This window comes from Urocitellus parryii, chromosome Y (assembly GCF_045843805.1).
Source record: "Urocitellus parryii isolate mUroPar1 chromosome Y, mUroPar1.hap1, whole genome shotgun sequence".
NCBI classification, from domain to species: Eukaryota; Metazoa; Chordata; class Mammalia; order Rodentia; family Sciuridae; genus Urocitellus; species Urocitellus parryii.
Window position 1 is genome coordinate 2,465,042 of NC_135548.1, and position 17,359 is coordinate 2,482,400.

Here is a 17,359-nt window from a genome sequence, read left to right on the forward strand (position 1 = left end):
ACTGTTCACTGTAAATGGTGAGATCGGGTTGATTGAGACATGCGTGACCTCACAGGCTTATCATTTGTACTGAGAGCATTTACAACCTTCTCTCTCTCTCTCCCTCCCCCCTCCCTCCCCCTCCCCCTCCCCCTCCCTCTCTCTCCCTCCCTCCCCCTCCCCTATCTCTCTCTCCCTCCCTCCCCCTCCCTCTCTCCCCCTATCTCTCCCTCCCTCCCTCCCCCTCCCTCTCTCCCCCCTCTCTCCCTCCCTCCCTCCCCCTCTCTTTCTCCCCCTCCCTCTCTTTCTCCCCCCTCTCTCCCAACCTCCCTCTCTCTCCCTCCCTCCCCCTCCCTCCCTCCTCTCTCTCCCTCCCTCCCTCTCTCCCTCCCCCCTCTGTCTGTCCCTCCCTCCCTCCCCCTCCCCCTCTCTCCCTCTCCCCCTCTCTCCCTCCCTCCCTCTCTCCCTCTCTCTCACTCCCTCTCCCCCCTCTCTCCCTCCCTCCCCCTCTCTCCCTCCCTCTCTCTCCCTCACTCCCCCTCCCCCTCTCTCTCCCTCCCTCCCCCTCTCTCTCCCTCCCTCCCCCTCTGTCTCTCCCTCCCTCCCTCTCTCTCTCCCTCCCTCCCTCTCTCTCTCCCTCTCTCCCTCTCTCTCTCACTCCCCCTCCCCCTCTCTCCCTCCCTCCCCCCTCTCTCCCTCCCTCCCTCCCCCCCTCTCCCTCCCCCCTCTGTCTCTCCCTCCCTCCCCCTCTCTCCCTCCCTCCCCCTCTCTCTCCCTCCCTCCCCCTCTGTCTCTCCCTCCCTCCCCCCTCTCTCCCTCCCTCCTCCTCTCTCTTCCTCCCTCCCCCTCTGTCTCTCCCTCCCTCCCCCCTCTCTCCCTCCCTCCCCCCTCTCTCCCTCCCTCCTCCTCTCTCTTCCTCCCTCCCCCTCTGTCTCTCCCTCCCTCCCTCTGTCTCCTCCCTTCCCCCCCTCTCCCTCCCTCCCCCTCCCTCCCTTTCTCCCTCCCCCTCCCCCTCCCTCTCCCCCCCTTCAACAGTACCATACATTGTCATCAGCCCTGGTAACTGTGCCCAAGAGGTCTCCTGAGCTGACCTACCTGGGTGGCACTTTGTACCCTCTGCTCAGCGCCCCCCCCCCAGATTCCCTTGGTGCCTTCTCCACCCATTGGCCCTCACTCCCGGGAGCCCACTGCTCTGTGGCTGGGCACAGGCCATCCCTGCTGTCCTGCCCGGGGCAACTTCACATTAGAGAATCGCACCTGGAACCCACAGGCTCCTGCCAACAGGGGTCACCAGCTCACACACACAGCAGGCAAATGCCCTGTCCCCAAAGGTCCCCAGGGCCTCCCACTGGGGACTGGGGCTGCTCATGCCCAGGACGGTGCCAATGAATCCCTCCTCTGTCAGCCCAGCGCCAGCTCTGTCAAGAGGCTGTGGAGGAGGGCTGGCGGAACCGTGGGGAGTGACCCACCCATGCAGACCATTTCCCCTGTCCAGTGACCTGAGGTCAGTGCTATTACCTCCCAGCCCCGGGTGGGGGGTGCATGCGTTCCCAGCGGGGGTGAGCCTTCCCTGCCAGCCTGGCTGCACCCCCTGGGGGGACAGGGGAGGAGGTGAGCAGGAAGGTTCACGTCCTGTCCCCTGAATGAAGGACTGAGAACCAGCCTCCCTGCAGGGTTTGCTGGACGCACAGCCTGTTAATGTATCCACTGGGCTGTGGGACCCGGACACCAGCCAGATCCTGCTTCCCAGGTGCAGGCTCGGTCTGCCGTGGGGCGGGAGGTTGGAGGGGTGGGCAGGAGAGCAGCCTGCCCTTCATTCTTCCCGCAGAGGGCCAGGGCGACCTGGTGCCCACCTTGATCCACCACGGGATTCCGAAGGACTCGCCTGCACCCCACACGCCTCTCCTCTTTCCAAGTTGTCTTCTCTGTTCTGGGTTTTGAGAGTTTGGGGGAAGGCAGAGGAAGTTCTGTTTTGCCTTGAAATAGAAAACAAAACCCGTCCGTATTTGGAAAGGCTCTCCTTCATGTCCCCAAGGGGCTCGATTCGTTTCCGAGGCTGAGTGCCGGTTCCCATGGGAGATGGAAGGACCAAATGTTCAGACGCTGGCTGAGATGAAAGGGTGGGGGCAGCCTTGGGGAGCTCTGAGGACTCCCAGGAGCTTCACACCTCCGCGGGCGGCCCCGACCCAATGTCCCCAAGAGAAGCCATTTCCCCTCATTGCCTCTCCTCTCAAGGTGACAAATAGCCTTTCCTCACATTCCAAAGGCCAACAGGAAACTTCACAGGCTCAGACCAAGCAGAAACCCAACCCAAGAGCCTTTTGGCTCATTTCTTTGTAACAAGACACTCAGGGTCTGGAATTATTATTTGACGCGAGAAGAAGCCTGGAGACTCTTTCCCTTCCCTGTGATTGAAAAACCAGGCGACTCGGTGCGCCCATCTGGGGTGAGATGGCAGAAACCATTTCACGAGAGCCTCCACTAACTCATCGGACCTCCAAAAAGTATTCTTGTTAACTTTTTTTTTTAAGAGGTGGGGGGAAAAATACCTCCTCGGCCCGTTTTGCTGTGTGGTTAGCATTCCTGCCATCCTGGGAAGTGAGACGGAAAATCTACCAAGTTTCACGAATAAAATAAGAGCCAGCCCTTAAAATGACAAAGGTTCCCATCGAGTGATGTTATGGCTTTACCTCTTCTTTAGGGCCTTAACCACAGAGGTGATCCAGATAGCGTGCATACAAGTGAGGAGTTTGCACACACCCCATTTGTGGGGAATTTGTCATCTGCACCCCCAATTCTGTGAGTCGTCTCTGAAATATGGACGCCTCAGAGGAACTCCAACTGGATGTCCCCAGGTGAACTGTAATAGTTATATATCTCACCTCCCCACGAGCCTCTCCCTGTTCTCCCTTCCCTTCCTGCAGCCAGGGGCAGGGATCCAAGGGCCTGTCGTCCTGCCAACAGGATCAAAGACTCCTTCATTCTTCCCGAATACCATCGGAAATGCATATGGCGGCCACCAAAGGAGGTGCAGAAAATGAGCTCCGTGTGCCTGGGCGACACGGCATCCCATCCGGGAAACGGACTTTTCAAAGTCCAAAGGCTGTGGGTCTGGCACCCCCTGGGAGCACAAAGCTCCTTTCAAAAGTTGACACAGAAAAAGAGACTCCCACGTCGTATCTGAAGCACCAGAGACTCTCGGGTGTCTTGTGACATAATGTGTTCCATATTTCCATGAGCATCGTTCTCGGGCCAAAACAGGTGGTCGTGCATGCACTGACCGCATGCTGGCGGAGACTCTCGTGCGGAATCTCGAAGGAGTTGCTGGAATTCTTCACTTTAGGCGAGGCATGGTGTATGATACGATAGTGATGGGATCTATGCAGCTTAGTGTCGCTATCACTCAGAATAATTTCCGCTGTAGCTCTCTTCGAAGACACTCCTATTGAATGCAATAGCCAACCAGCCACCTTTAGTTGGTAGGGCCAGCAAATCTTTGCAAGTGGGTGCTGAGCTCCGGTGCATCCGGTTTAATGTTGTAGACTTTAATTTCTTCCCCAGGTTAATTCATTTGGTTCTGTTTGACTTCAATGTGGAAGAGGGAATATGTGGTACTCGTCTTTCCACACCTGGCTTGTTTCACTTAAAACAATGTCCTCTGGTTCAACCCATTCTGTTGCAAATAACAGGATTTCATTCTTTTTCGTGGCTGAATAATATTCCGCTGCCTCCGTGCGCCATGTTTTCTTATTCATTCGTCTGTTGATGGGCACCTGGATAGATTCCACATCTTGGATATTGGGAACAGTTTTGCAGTAAACATGGGCATGCAGGTTTATATCTCTTTGGTATACTGACTTCTTTTCCTTTGCACATATGCCCAGGAGTGACATAGCTGGATCACATGGTAGTTCATTCTTAGTTTTTGAGGAGATTCCCCACTGTTCTCTGTAACGGCTGCACTCAGTTCCATTCCCACCAGCAGTAGAGAGGGCTCCCTTTAGCCCCATCCTTACCGACATCTTGTATTTGGTTTCTTTGTTCATTTTTGGATCACAGTCATTCTTGCTCCATGAAGAGAGGTGATATCTCACTCCAGTCCCCAGGGAAAGAGCCAATTAAAACTACGTTTTTCTTTATAACTTCCTTTCTCCCCTTTCAAGGTGGATGGTGGAAAACTGAGAGACAAAAAGGGGTATTCAGAGTCTTGAGTGCTGGCCTGTTTCGGAAGTTGTAGATTGCCTGCTTTGAAACTTGATCCAAGGAGACAGGGTAGAAGAGACAGGTTGCTCGCTCCCAAGCCAGAAAACCTGGGCCCCAACTCCTATAACACAGAGGTGGCCAAGTCAACTTCCCTTTAAAAATGTTTTCCTTATGGCCAGGCACAGTGACGCACGCTTGTCATCCCAGGGGCTCGCGAGGCTGAGGCAGGAGGATCTTGAGTTTAAAGCCAGCCTCAGCAAAAGTGAGGCCCTAAGCAACTCAGTGAGACCCTGTCCCTAAATAAAATACAAAACAGGGCTGAGGATGGGGCTCCGTGGTTGAGTGCCCCTGACTTTAATCCCTGGTAACCCCTCCCCCCCAAAAAATATTCATTTTGGCCGGCTACAATGGTGTATGCCTGTAATCTCAATGGCATGGGAGGCTGAAGTAGGAGGTTCACAAGCTGAAGGCCAGCCTCAGTAACTTAGTGAGATTCTGTCTCAAAATAAAAAATAATTTGTGGGCTGGGGTTATAGCTCAGTAGTAGAGCGCTTGCAGGACCACATATCAAGAAATAAAATAAAGGCCCATCGGCAACTAATTTAAAAATAAATAAATAAACAGAGAGAGCTGGGATGTTGCTCCGTGGTTAAGCCTCCCTAGAACCAAAGTAAATAATAAATTCATGAACTCACAGATGAAGACAGACAGACGGACCACACACACCTCCCTCTGGGTTACCGCCGTCAGCCTGGGTTTTCTTTGCACCTAATTGTTTCTTCTCTGCCTGCGACTGGGAGCAGCAGCCGGGGCCTCCCAAGCCCAGCAATGCACAGAGAGGTTCAGAAGTCGTAATAAACGGGGAGTGGGCTCCTCGGGGAGGGGGGCTTCCCATCCAGGCCTGCCCCCCACCGAGGGCGTAATGAGAGGGACAGACGCCTATCAGTCCTGGGGTCCAGAAGCAAAGAGAAAAATTAGCAGCGGAACCACCCGGGCCCTTCCCGCTGGGCTCCCCGACCCCTCCCCGCCACCAGGGAGCAGGTCTGGATTGTTCTGTGGCAGCAGGAGCGACCTGACCCAGAAAGCTCCGCTCTGTCGCCCCCGTGTCCCTCATTACAGAGCCCCCCCCAGGATGCCGGGACTTTCAGAGAGGCTGGGGCACAGCAAGGAGCCCACTGCCCATGGCTGACTGTATTTTGGTCCCTCTAGCCCAGCCTCTGTCCACCCCGGGCCTGCAGGGACTCGGGATTCCTGTCCACGTGCACAAGATCCACTTCCCATCATCCCGTAGCCCAGAAGGGACACTGTGGGCTGCAGCGACCGAGTGCATGTTCCAAACCAAGGGAGGGTTTGCAGGCCCCTGCACAAGCAATGGTCCATGTTGGAGGAGCTGGGAAGGCTGGCTGCCCTGAGCTGATCACCATCCGTCCTACACAGGTATTGAGAACCGCATCTCGTCCCGTAAAGACACACGAATGTATGTCCTTTAAAAACTGTCGGATTTAGCTGGGTGGTGCTGGTGCACGCCTGTCATCCCAGCCTCTCGGGAGGCTGGGGCAGGAGGATCGTGAGTTCAAAGCCAGCCTCCGCCAAAGCGAGGCCCTCAGCAACTCAGGGAGACCCTGTCTCTCAATAAAATACAAAATAGGGCTGGGGACGGGGCTCAGGGGTCAAGTGCAATCCCTGAGTTCAATCCCGGTTACCAAAAACAAACAAATAAACAAAAAACATCAATACCAAAAAAAGCTCCCACCAACAACAAATTTGTATTTAATTTAATACCTAGTTCCAGGTGTTAAGAAATGTACAGATATGGGTGGAAAAAACACTGCTTCGTAGGGTGAAAAATAGACCACGTTATGTCTTCCCTCCAGGTACGTGGAAGTTGGTTGTACCTGGTTTGGGATGCTACCGTCAGTCATTTAAAGAACAGAGAAGGAGTGTAGTTTTACAAAGAAAGAATTTTGCAATTTAGCTCCAAAGAGGCAAAGTTTGAATTTTATTTCATCGGGACCCGAGTTTTCTTTTTTGGGGTGCTGGGGTTCGGGGGGGGGGTGGTACCAGGTATTGCACTCAGGGACACTCACCCACAGAGCCCCATCCCCAGCCCTATTTTGTATTTTAGGTCTCACTGGGTTGCTTAGGGCCTCGCTTTGGCGGAGGCTGGCCTTGACCTCGTGATCCTCCTGCCTCAGCCTCCTGAGCCGCTGGGATGACAGGTGTGCACCACGGCACCCGGCTGTACCCAAGTTTTCTAAATGAGGAAAAGAATAGCTCTATTCCTGGGTTTTGGGGAGAACCGCAAGGAGGTCTTGACCAGTCCAGGTTTTCCAACCCACTTCACGGTCTCTAAGCTTTGAGCCTCTACTCTGACCTCAGCCATGGGAGCCCTAAGATACAGGAAAGAACAAGGTCACGCCCTGCCCAGCCAGGAGCTGTAACCTAGCCCCTAGCTGTGACCTAGCCCCTCTTCTTAAGCAGGTGTCAATCCATCGGAGCAGACAGAACATAAACAAGTCCCCCAAACTCCAGACTCTGGTGCAGAGGAAAGACATCCGTCATGCGATCACATACCACAGGGGCTCACCCAGACTCTGTGGGTCATATAATGTGGAAAGACAATCTCCCGCCTGCCCGCCAGCTCTCAGTGAACCAAAAGAGAGCAGCATAAACAACCCTGACGACCAAACAAACCGCCAGGCATCTCTGAGACACAAGGCGCACACCTGTCATCCCGGCAGCTCAGGAGGCTGAGGCAGGAGGATCAAGAGTTCAAAGCCAGCCTCAGCAACAGCGAGGCACCAACCAACTCCTGTTTTACATACACTGAGGCTGCTGCAGCTGAGCCCCGAGGATGCTGCTAGGGATCTGCCTCTAGGAGATGTAGAGGTCTCTGTTTACTAGGTCAGACTCTTGCTTCTCAAAGTGCAGTTTGTGGACCACCAGCCTCACCAGCATCTGGAAGCCCTGTTGGAGATGCAAAGCCTCCAGCCCCACCCGACCTGCTGAATGTGAGTTTGTACTTGCACATGGTCTCCCAGTGATGCACTTTAAGATGTGAAGGAATTCAATCCAGAGGAGTGACCACACAAAGGTGGATCTTGGCACAGGGCATGTCAATCATCTCTCTGAGCTTCTCTGACTGGGAAAAGAACTGGGGTGTCGTGGGGGGATATAGGCAAAGTCAGAGGGTTGCCTGGCATCAGGCATGTGCAAAAAGGTGAGGATCCTGGGGAGGATAACATACTAATTGAGAGAGAAACCACTTCTAGCAGAGTATTGTGCATATACTATATGTGAAATAAACACCACCCTGTATTTCATGCAAAAAAAAAAAAATCACATCATTCCATCCAGCTTAAATCGTAACAAGCAGTTCTAAGTCAGAGTCCTAGTCTCCTGGTGTTGCAAGAGAATAGCGTTTCTAACAATGTAAGACACTGGTTAAAGACTGGCTTGGGCGTGCTAAAAATCACTTTTCGTGGGTGTTGATCTTCATTTTGGATGTGGAGTACATGAATAAGAGTTGAATCATGAACCATGACTTGCAATATTGGCAAGTTCAAAAAAAAGTCCAATGAATACACAGAATTACGGTGGTCAGTGATTCTCCGAGGTGGTGACGTCGCTTGCAGGCTGACCTCGAACTCTCTCTCCCTCCCTGGAATAGAAGGACTTATCAGTGATAAGGATAATGAGGCACCATGACTCCACCAACTCAGGGTCCACCATATATAAACAACAGCAAAAACGTAAATAAATAGAGAGAGATAAATGAATGTGAAATTAAGCACCACTGCTTGCTAGCACAGAGGAGAGACTCCATAATTGATCCTAGGACTAATGGACTATAAAGAGAGGGAATCATGTCGGGGTAAAAAACTGACCTGGCCTTTGCAGAAAAGGAGAATTTCACAGGGAAAAAAAAATTACCCACCTGCACACACATTTGCAAATATAAAGTAATGATTGTAACAAGAAGAGCCGAGACGGTTAACACGGGCTGTGTAGCAGGTGCCATTGCAGGGATGAGATGTGAGCTAAGCTATTAGCTCTTCATAAAAAAAAAATAATAATCATTATGCGGTCATTGTTGGTATCATCGCTGGTTTTGTTTGTTTTTCATTTTAAGATGAGAACACTGAGGCATAGAAGGCAAATTCCCTCTTCCAAGATCCTCCCTCCCACCTCTCCAAAATGGTCCATGTAAAAGCCAAGAGGTAAGGCACAACATGCATGCTGTCAAGTCTGGCAAAATTGTCCAATCCGGATGAAAAGAGGAAGTGAAAACATACTTGGGAATGAACAAGGATGCACAGGGTTGCCCAAGTGTGAAGGACACTTGCACATGCTAAAGTTGAGAGGGAGTGCTCTAAGAATTGGGGGCCCTGAGTATGACAGCAAGATCAGAGGTGGTTGTACTAGGACATTTCAGGGAGAAGCATTTGAGTGACTTCCAAGGGGATGGCAAATTAGCTTGAGACTAATCCAGGGGATTTTGCAGATGGCTGCACTAAAGGTAAAGGAAAGAAAAGGTTTTAAGTGGGATTTGGAGATTTTTAGCTTGAGTGATTGAGAGAATGTCCATGATTTTAATTAACATCAAGAATCCAGAGAAGGGCAGGGTTGGGGAGACCGAATTAGCATGCTGTCCCAGGCCACCAAGAGTGGCAATCACAAAGTCCCTCATCAGGTCACTCACGCCAAACTCTTCCTACCGTGCTGCCTAGCACCTCTCACCCAAATGGAAGGCGACATGGGTTTAATTCAGGACACAGTAACATACAGGGTGCAGGAGTTTGGAGCCAAAATGTCCCCCAAAACACTGTGTATAAAAGACTTGGTCTCAGTGTGGTGGCACACACCTGTCATCCCAGTGGCTCCGGAGGCTGAGGCAGGAGGATCCCAAGTTCAAAGCCAGCCTCAGCAACAGCGAGGCACTAAGCAACTCAGTGAGACCCTGTCTCTAAATAAAATACAAAATAGGGCTGGGGATGGGGCTCACTGTTGAGTGCCCCTGAGTTCAACCCCAGTACCCCCCCCAAAAAAAATGAATAAACAGAAGGCTTGGTCTCTGACCTGTGGCACTATGGGGAGGTGCTGGACCCTTTAAGAGGAGGGGCCTAAAGGAAGGAAGTTAGGTCATTGGGGGTGTGGGAGAAGGCAGGGAATAGGCACCATGTGGGTCTCATCCAGAGAGCAGACTCTGGGGGCCTGAGGTTAGGACTGTGGGGATCCAGCACAGCACCCCTCAGAGCCCTGCAGGGGTCCCTCTCCCAAACCACACCACTTCCTCCAGCCAAATACAGCCTTAGGACTGGGCAGAAAATCATCTCAAATGCAGGGTGGACTTCTCCCGTGAGTATCCTCCTTTACCAACTGGAAGACTAAAGGTCCAAAGCAGGTTCCTTGGATTTCTGTCTCCAAAGGACAGAGGAGTGGGGAGACAGGGTGCCCAGCGCGCTCCTGGAGGAACCGGCCTGCATTCCCAAGGCTTCACATACAGCAAAGGCTTGCATTCGGGGTGAGGCTGCCCCGGGGGCTTGCAGCCACTGCCTGCCTTTGCAGACCTGGGGAGGAGTTGTGATGCGGCTCGCTCCGTGCACCACTTTGGAGATGGCTGAGATTTACAGTTGATTAGGCTGCATAGTTCCGTGGCTTTCTCAAAAGATTCTAGGAAGGGATTATTTCTGTGCCCAAAGAAGCCCCAGAGAATAGGGGGAGGCTGCCGCTGCGCGGGGCCGTCATGTGAATTCCCGGGACTGGGTACACTGTGCTCAGTGAAGCAGATAAAGCAAAGTTAAAGAAGCATTTAGCGCTGCAGAATGCCAGGCCTTAATAAGTATCTTTTTTTTTTTGTGGAAGGATTTAGGAGGAGGGGAGGGTTCTTCTTAGAGCAGGCTTTATTTCCTCCTACAAAAAGGGAAAACGTGCATACAGTTGGATGTAAAAAGCCCCCAACTCGCATGCCTGCCCCCTCGGTCCCCAAGGCAAAGTTGCTGAGCGCACGCACGCTCCAGACGCGGAGGCATGAATCTTCCCAGTCCCCGAGCGATTGTGACGCTTCCCTGGGGAACGGGGCGGCTCATTCATCCACCGCAGACCAAGTTCAGCCCCCTCCCTCGGCTGTGAGAAGCGGGAGTCCTGCGGCCATCCAATGCTGCACGGTCACCGGCCAGCGCGCCCAGACAGCGCGCGCGTTCCCAGGAAGATCTGAGGTGGCCTCCCCAAGATGCTCCGGTCCAGGCGCACGGGGAGAGTTCTGCAGAGGGTGGCTGCAGGCTGCTGAGCTCCATGAAAGCTCTTGTGCTTGCACAAGCAGAGGGGACATCCTACCCCCCGTGCGCCTTTCCCAGGTCTTATGTGCACGTTGGTAGGACATAAGCCACTTGCCATGAATTACATGCAGGTTGTGGGTTGGGCCAGGGTCACAGTTTGCAGCCTTTCAAACCATCTCAAACCCTTCTCCTGCTTCAACGTGGCCATAAAAACAGCATATCCCCCTCCCTGCCCCTGTCGCCTGAGTGGCTTTGCCATTGTACTTAAAGAAGCTGAACCCCGGTGGATCAATAGTTAGCTCCAATGTTCAACGTGGACTCCAGGAACCTGGGGGGGGGGGGGGAAGATGCAGAGAATCAACATAAACATTGAGTGCTCACAATAGCAGAGAGAGAAAGAGGGAGAGAAAGAGAGAGAGAGAGAGAGAGAGAGAGCGAAAGGAAGAAAGAATCTTTTACAAAAGCAGACCCTCAAGTCACTCTTCCCCCCGCACAATTGGAAAATGAACTGGCTGCCATTGGGGGCTTGGCTCTGAAAAGGCCCGGTGGAGAGAGGTCCTTTCTTTGTTGTGTCGATTTAGAGACTATTCTTTGACCTCTGCTATTTATGATGGGGGCTCTGAGAAGACGGGGCCAAACCCCCTCGCCTCGGCTGGCCCCCCGACCAACAAAGGGTGTCACCGCGGCTGGAGGCGCCTCATTCCCCACCCGAACACGTCCACACCGCGCTCCCTTCCCGTCATTGACGCCTTTGTCCCTTCTTTTAATTGCCAGGGCCTTTACCCACCCCATTTATAAGAGGTTCCCATTGCTGCTTCACAACCACGGGGTGGTCCCCAAATCACGACTTCGCAGCTGAAAGAGAGACCGGGGTTCTGAATGCAGATGTCTTGTCCCTTCAGTGAGTGGGACTGTGACGTTTGGTGCCAAAAGGGTTCATGGAATGGAACAAGCCTCCGCCACCACATGGAGCCATTCTTGATTGTCTTTTTTAAGACTATTTTTTCCTTGTGGATGAACACGATACCCTTATTTACAAAGCGTACAGTATCCGTAAGAATGGTGTTGGTACCTGCCCGGTGGATGGATCGTTTCAAGATGGTGCACACTCTGATTTGGGTACCAGCAGGACGCAGTGAGTCTGATAAGCTACCTCTTGGGCAGGCCCCAAGTGTACGGCGGCACTGGGACACTTCAAGGTCGTTTCATAGCTTGCAGACTTCATTTCACTGTGGAACGAAAGGTCTAAACAAGGACGTTGGTCGGAGGAACAAGGCAAACCCACTTCCAGATGCCCATCAAAGAAAGTCAAAGACGGTTTGTGACGGAAATCTTCCTTAGAAAAAATGTCTTTCTTCTCTTTCCAGCTCAGAAGAGAGCAAAAAGTTCAGCCTCAATGGTCGATGACACATCTACATCTAAATAACTTCACACTGAACAAGGAGTATAAAATAAATGCCCAGCTTAGCCATTAAGCGCGCGCGTGCACACACACACACACACACACACACACACACTACCCACACAACAGCATGCTTTGGGCAATGGGCTAAAGCTAGGCTAAACTACTTGAAAAACAAGTGAAACAAAGTCGCTGAAAGTCATGATTTATGAGAGGAGTCCAGTTCCTCTCCATGCGAGAGATAAAAGTCCTGAGAAAAGTGCATGATGTTTGTCCAAGATCATTAAATCCATCGTCTTTCTTTCAGTCAGGTTGAACAGCAAGACAGTGTCCACGTTAAAAAATAAATAAGGCCGGGTCGATGGTGCACGCCTGTCATCCCAGCAGCTTGGGAGGCCGAGGCAGGAGGATCATGAATTCAAAGCCAGCCTCCGCCACAGCAAAGCGCTAAGCAACTCAGGGAGACCGTGTCTCTAAATAAAATAACGCAATAGGGCTAGGGAGGGGGCTCAGGGGTCGAGCAATCCTGAAGTCAATCCTCGGTACCCAGATAAATAAATGAAATGAAAACGTAGACTTATTTTCTTATAAGGACTACTCTTTTATGGCTATAGGGACATAAAGTTTCCAGACTATGCACAAACACAAGTTGAGTTTCCTGACACAGATTCTTGGGCGTGATTAGGGTTTCAACAGAGAGTTTTTGCTCCAGTGGAGAATATTTGGGCAGTGATGCTCATGGGGACCGGTGTGCAACACAGTGCATCTCATGCTCCATGCTCCCAGATGCTGACCCACCCAGCCATGAAAATCCGTCCTCATCTCCTTTCCCAAACACCAGGGTCCCCAAAGCTCCGTCTGCCTGGGTGCTTCTTTGCAGGGACCATCTGGATCCCTTACATCTTCCACCAGTGGCTGAGCTGCATGCCCCCCGCAGGCCTGCTCATAAACACCTTACAACTTCCCAACATCTGTCAGGCCGGGATCGCCCCGCAGTGGGGCTCGATCCTGAGGGTTTGGACGTGGTCCACACACACTGCCCTCCTCCAATCGTGAACCAAGTCGGAGATTTTACCCCAGCGTCTCCTTTCATCCGGGGAAGGGGAAGTGAATAGTAAGCGCTTTGGAAAGAATGAGGATTCAGTCTTACATGGCGAGCCTGCTCCCTTCCACCGTCTGTCCTTTGAAGTTGACAGCAGGGGGAGAGTCTCACACCCGCAAAACGGACGTGGAAAATCAGAAACACATTGAGCCGTTAACGTGTCACTGATGGGATTTGGATCTGCGTAAGAACCCATTCTTTGCCTTCAGTATTGAGTGCGCTACCTACCTAGCGGGGAGCGGTGCACGGTCAGATAGACTAGTGCAAGGGCCCACATGACCTGGAATGCTCCCGTTCCCGCAGGCTACAGATCACCCACGTGCAAACTGAGGTGTCTGATGAAAGTCCCCAGCAGGCAGGCGGAAAACCTTTAGCACAACGCCCATCTAGGACACCCCTTCCGGTGCATTCCTGCGGCTTTGACAGGTGGAGGGGGTGCGGCACCTCTCCAAATGCTGAAATCCTGAACCCACCTGTGTACTTGCAGAATCACTAGTAGGCACACGGCTGGAAGCTTCCGGAAGTTTCTCTCCCATCCCAGGACTAAAAAATTCCTTTACCTCGTAAGAAAATGCTACGGGCTGAGTACCCACTCTGGAAGGTGTTTTTTTTTTTTTTTTTTTCTCCACATTGTCTCTTTTTTTTCTTTCCTCTCTTATTCTTTGTATTTCAGCCTTTACATCAGAGATGGTATGCCCCCTTCATGATTCTGTAGGGGTCATATTGGATGATGTCATCGTAAATGCTGTTGCTCAGGAAGTGAAAGACTAGCCTTGCTGGTGGTCATTTGCTATTCAAAAGGTCAAGTTTAACATAAAGGCCGTTGAGCTACGTAACATCATGCTTCTATTTTATTTTATTCTATTTTTGGTGATATTATAGGATCGTCAGACAAATTTGCATTTAACTTTTAATTAAACATTAGTTATGCTGGTATAATACTGTATTAATGCTTTTTCTAGAGAAAACTATCTGAAAGCTCACACACACACCCAAACCATTTCTTCCCCCCACCTCCTCCTTCTTTTTAGGTACCCAGATAGAACCCAGGGGCGCCTAACCACTGAGCCACATCATCCTCAGCCCTGTTGACTTTCAATTTGGAGGCAGGGTCTTGCTAAATTGCCGAGGCTGGCTTTGAACCCGTGATCCTCCTGCCCCAACCTCCTGAGTTGCTGGGATCACAGGCGTGCGCCAGAATGAGCAGGAAACTATTCATATACAAACCGTCAAGAGAATTAAGTCTGCCATGGGTTGAAGGAAACCCTGGGATATTTCTTTCTTCTCTTCTAAAACCATCACATCATACTCATTTGCTCCTAGGCAATCGAGAACGTGATCTTTCCTTGAAAAAATATGGACCTTGGCATCCAAGGTAAAGAAGGATTCATTATATACCGCTGAGACCAGGACATGGGATAAGGGATGCTTGCTCCACATCAACTTTGCCCCTGGATTCACCACTGAGAGTCAGGGGATATTGCGTGAATGCAGGAAGCATCCTAAGAGGCTGAAAGCACATGATGCCTCTGAAATTCTGATCCATGGTTTATTGGCGCCGCGAACCAAAACAGATACTCGGCTTTGTTCTTGGGTATTTGGAGAGGGAGCACCTTTCCATGTATGTCGGTGGTTTGGTTTTGCTCCCGAGACATGTTTTTCCCTGGGCTTTATGGATTCACTGTTATTATCCCATAAATCTTGGGACGCATCTAATACGGAACAAAAGCCTTCAACAGTCACATGCCTCTGTGCTGGTCCCATAAATTTCACAGATGTCAAGTGAATCTGTCCAGATGTTCTCAAAAGCAAGACCCATCTTCCTCACCTCTCAACTGGGCTCTGAATCCACCTGGAAAAGGACCAAGAATTGGGAGGGTAGCCCTGGGAGGAACACAACTCCCACGGAGATCAAAGCGGCGCACGCAGGCACCAAGAGGCGTCCCTAAACGCCTGCTTCAATACACAGACTCAGAACCCAACGGGAAGCGGAAGTCCAGCCATGGAGATGGAGCTTAGGTTCATCCAGGGGAGAGAGATGGTGGCAGCGGAGGAGATGAGCAATTAGCGGGGGCAGAGTAATCCTGCCCTGGTGGGATTTTGAAGGAGAGCTCACTGGTTTCTCAGATAGTAACCAGAAGTCACAGGGAAGTGTAAAGTGTCTATCAAACATTATGCAAACCCTATCTTATAATATCTCATAAGAAAATCATGCTATGAGCCAGGCACAGTGGCGCAGGCCTGGAACCCCAGCCGCTCGGGAGGCTGAGGTAGGAGGATCGCAAGTGCAAGGCCGGCCTCAGCAATTTAGCAAGGCCCCAAGCAACTTAGTGAGACTGTGTCTGTAAATAAAAAGTAAAAAGTCCTGGGGAAGTGACTCAGTGGTTAAGTGCCCCTGGGTTCAATCCCTGGTAAATAATAATAATAATAATAAGGCTAAGATGTGGCTCAGGGATTAAGCATCCCTGGGTTTGATCCTTAGTACCAAAAAAGAAAAAGAAAAAGAAAGAAAATCATATTGTAATCAAAACGACACTGAGATTCCATCTCACTCCAGTCAGAATGGCAATTGTGAAGAATACAAACAACAATAAATGTTGGCGAGGATGTGGGGGAAAAGTACACACATACATTGCTGCTGGGACTGCAAATTGGTGCCACCGCTCTGGAAAGCAGGATGGAGCTTCCTCAGAAAACTTGGAATGGAACCTCCATTTGACCCAGCTATCCCACTCCTCAGTCTATACTTGAAGTCAGTATGGTATAATGACGCAGCCACATCAATGTTTATAGCAGCACAATTCCCAATAGCTAAACTATGGAAGCAATCTAAGTGCCCTTCACTGATAAATGGATAAAGAAAAGGTGATGTAAATACACAATGGAATATTACTCAGCCTTAAAGAAGAATGGAATGATGGCATTTGTTGGTAAATGGATGGAGCTGGAGAATATCAGGTTCAGTGAAATAAGCCAATCCCCAAAATCCAAAGGCTGAATGTTTTCTCTGCTATGTGGATGCTAATTCACAATGGGGGTAGGGGTGGGAAAGAATAGAGGTACTTTGGATTAGGTACAGGGCGGTAAAATGAGGGGAAGAGGTATGGGGTAGAATGAATCAGACATTATGACCCTGTGTGTGTGTCTATGGCTGCACGACTGGTGTGATTCCTATAAAATATATTCTATAAAATAGAACTTAGTAACCTATGGGTGAAGAGAAAAAAAAAAAAAGCTATACAATATCTCATGAAACTCCAGAGAAATGCACACTGTGATCTTGTGTTCTTGTATCCAGTTGTGACAACACCCAAGGAGATGAAGTTTGGTTAATATGTAAGGTGCGCACCAAGGATTCCCTAAGATCACAAATGAAAGGTCATTCTTAAACTTATGTTAGTTTTACAATGCATTCCACAGTTTCTGATGGAGTTAGCTGTGACTTATTGATCCATTCTTGCTTTCCTGCAAAAGAAATTGACTGCTTTTCCTGGAAAATTCAAGGACTGAAGTCAAATCTTCATAATTCAGTTGCAAAATACGGCTTAACAATCTATGATGCCATTTTCTTTCATTGCAATGTTCACGTAAATAGGTCACATGACCCTCTTTTATTCATATGACCTTCAAGTCTGGAAAAAAAACCCTGATTTCTTGATGGGATAATAAGAAAACGAGTGCTTAACTAAGAAATACACTGATAAAACAAATTATCATTCATGTAATGTTCAACGACTCAAAACAACGCTTTTGAAATTTATTAAGTCTCATACTAAGACAGACAGATAAGTAGACAGGCAGATTCCAAAAGTTCAATTGCAATGATGACATAAATAAATCACCCCAAATTCCAGCTGAAGAATGAATTGATATGACAGACAGCAGGAAATGACTTATCAGAGCAAATGCCTAGGCTATTCCATAAAGAGAGTAAATGGATCCTAAACCAGATTTCGTTTCTGTTTCAGATCTACACAGTCAGAGAGAGGTAAGCCGAGCAGATTCTCACCCACTCACTTCACAAAGCATGAGGAATCCTGTTCCACTTTTAAATAACCTTGATGCACATGAAATGACACCGTGTGTGCACAATCTGCAGTTTAGAAATATCATCCTTCTATCATTTAAGACAATGTGTCTAAAAGACCTTTCAAAACAGTCGTGTTACACACACATGTTGTTTCAATATTGTTAGGTGCTTCTCACATGAAATTTTGGTTATGAAATAAAAGATTCTTTGATTTTTGGCTCAATAGTATCATCTGTGAAATACACATACTTAAACACTAGTCTGATTCCAACATGGCTGTAATTATTTCTAAGAAGCTTGCAAATTTTATTATTCATATAATCTGAATATAAAACCAGCTTCAGACTGGCTAAACTACCACTGTG

The 17,359-nt window shown here is 50.0% G+C and overlaps 1 protein-coding gene across 1 annotated transcript in view; it reads right to left on the reverse strand.

Moving 5' to 3' along the window:
- Positions 1 to 17,359, reverse strand: part of LOC113198420 (anosmin-1) — a 118,625-nt gene that overhangs the window by 82,817 nt on the left and 18,449 nt on the right. The gene's annotated exons all lie outside the window — the stretch shown is intronic.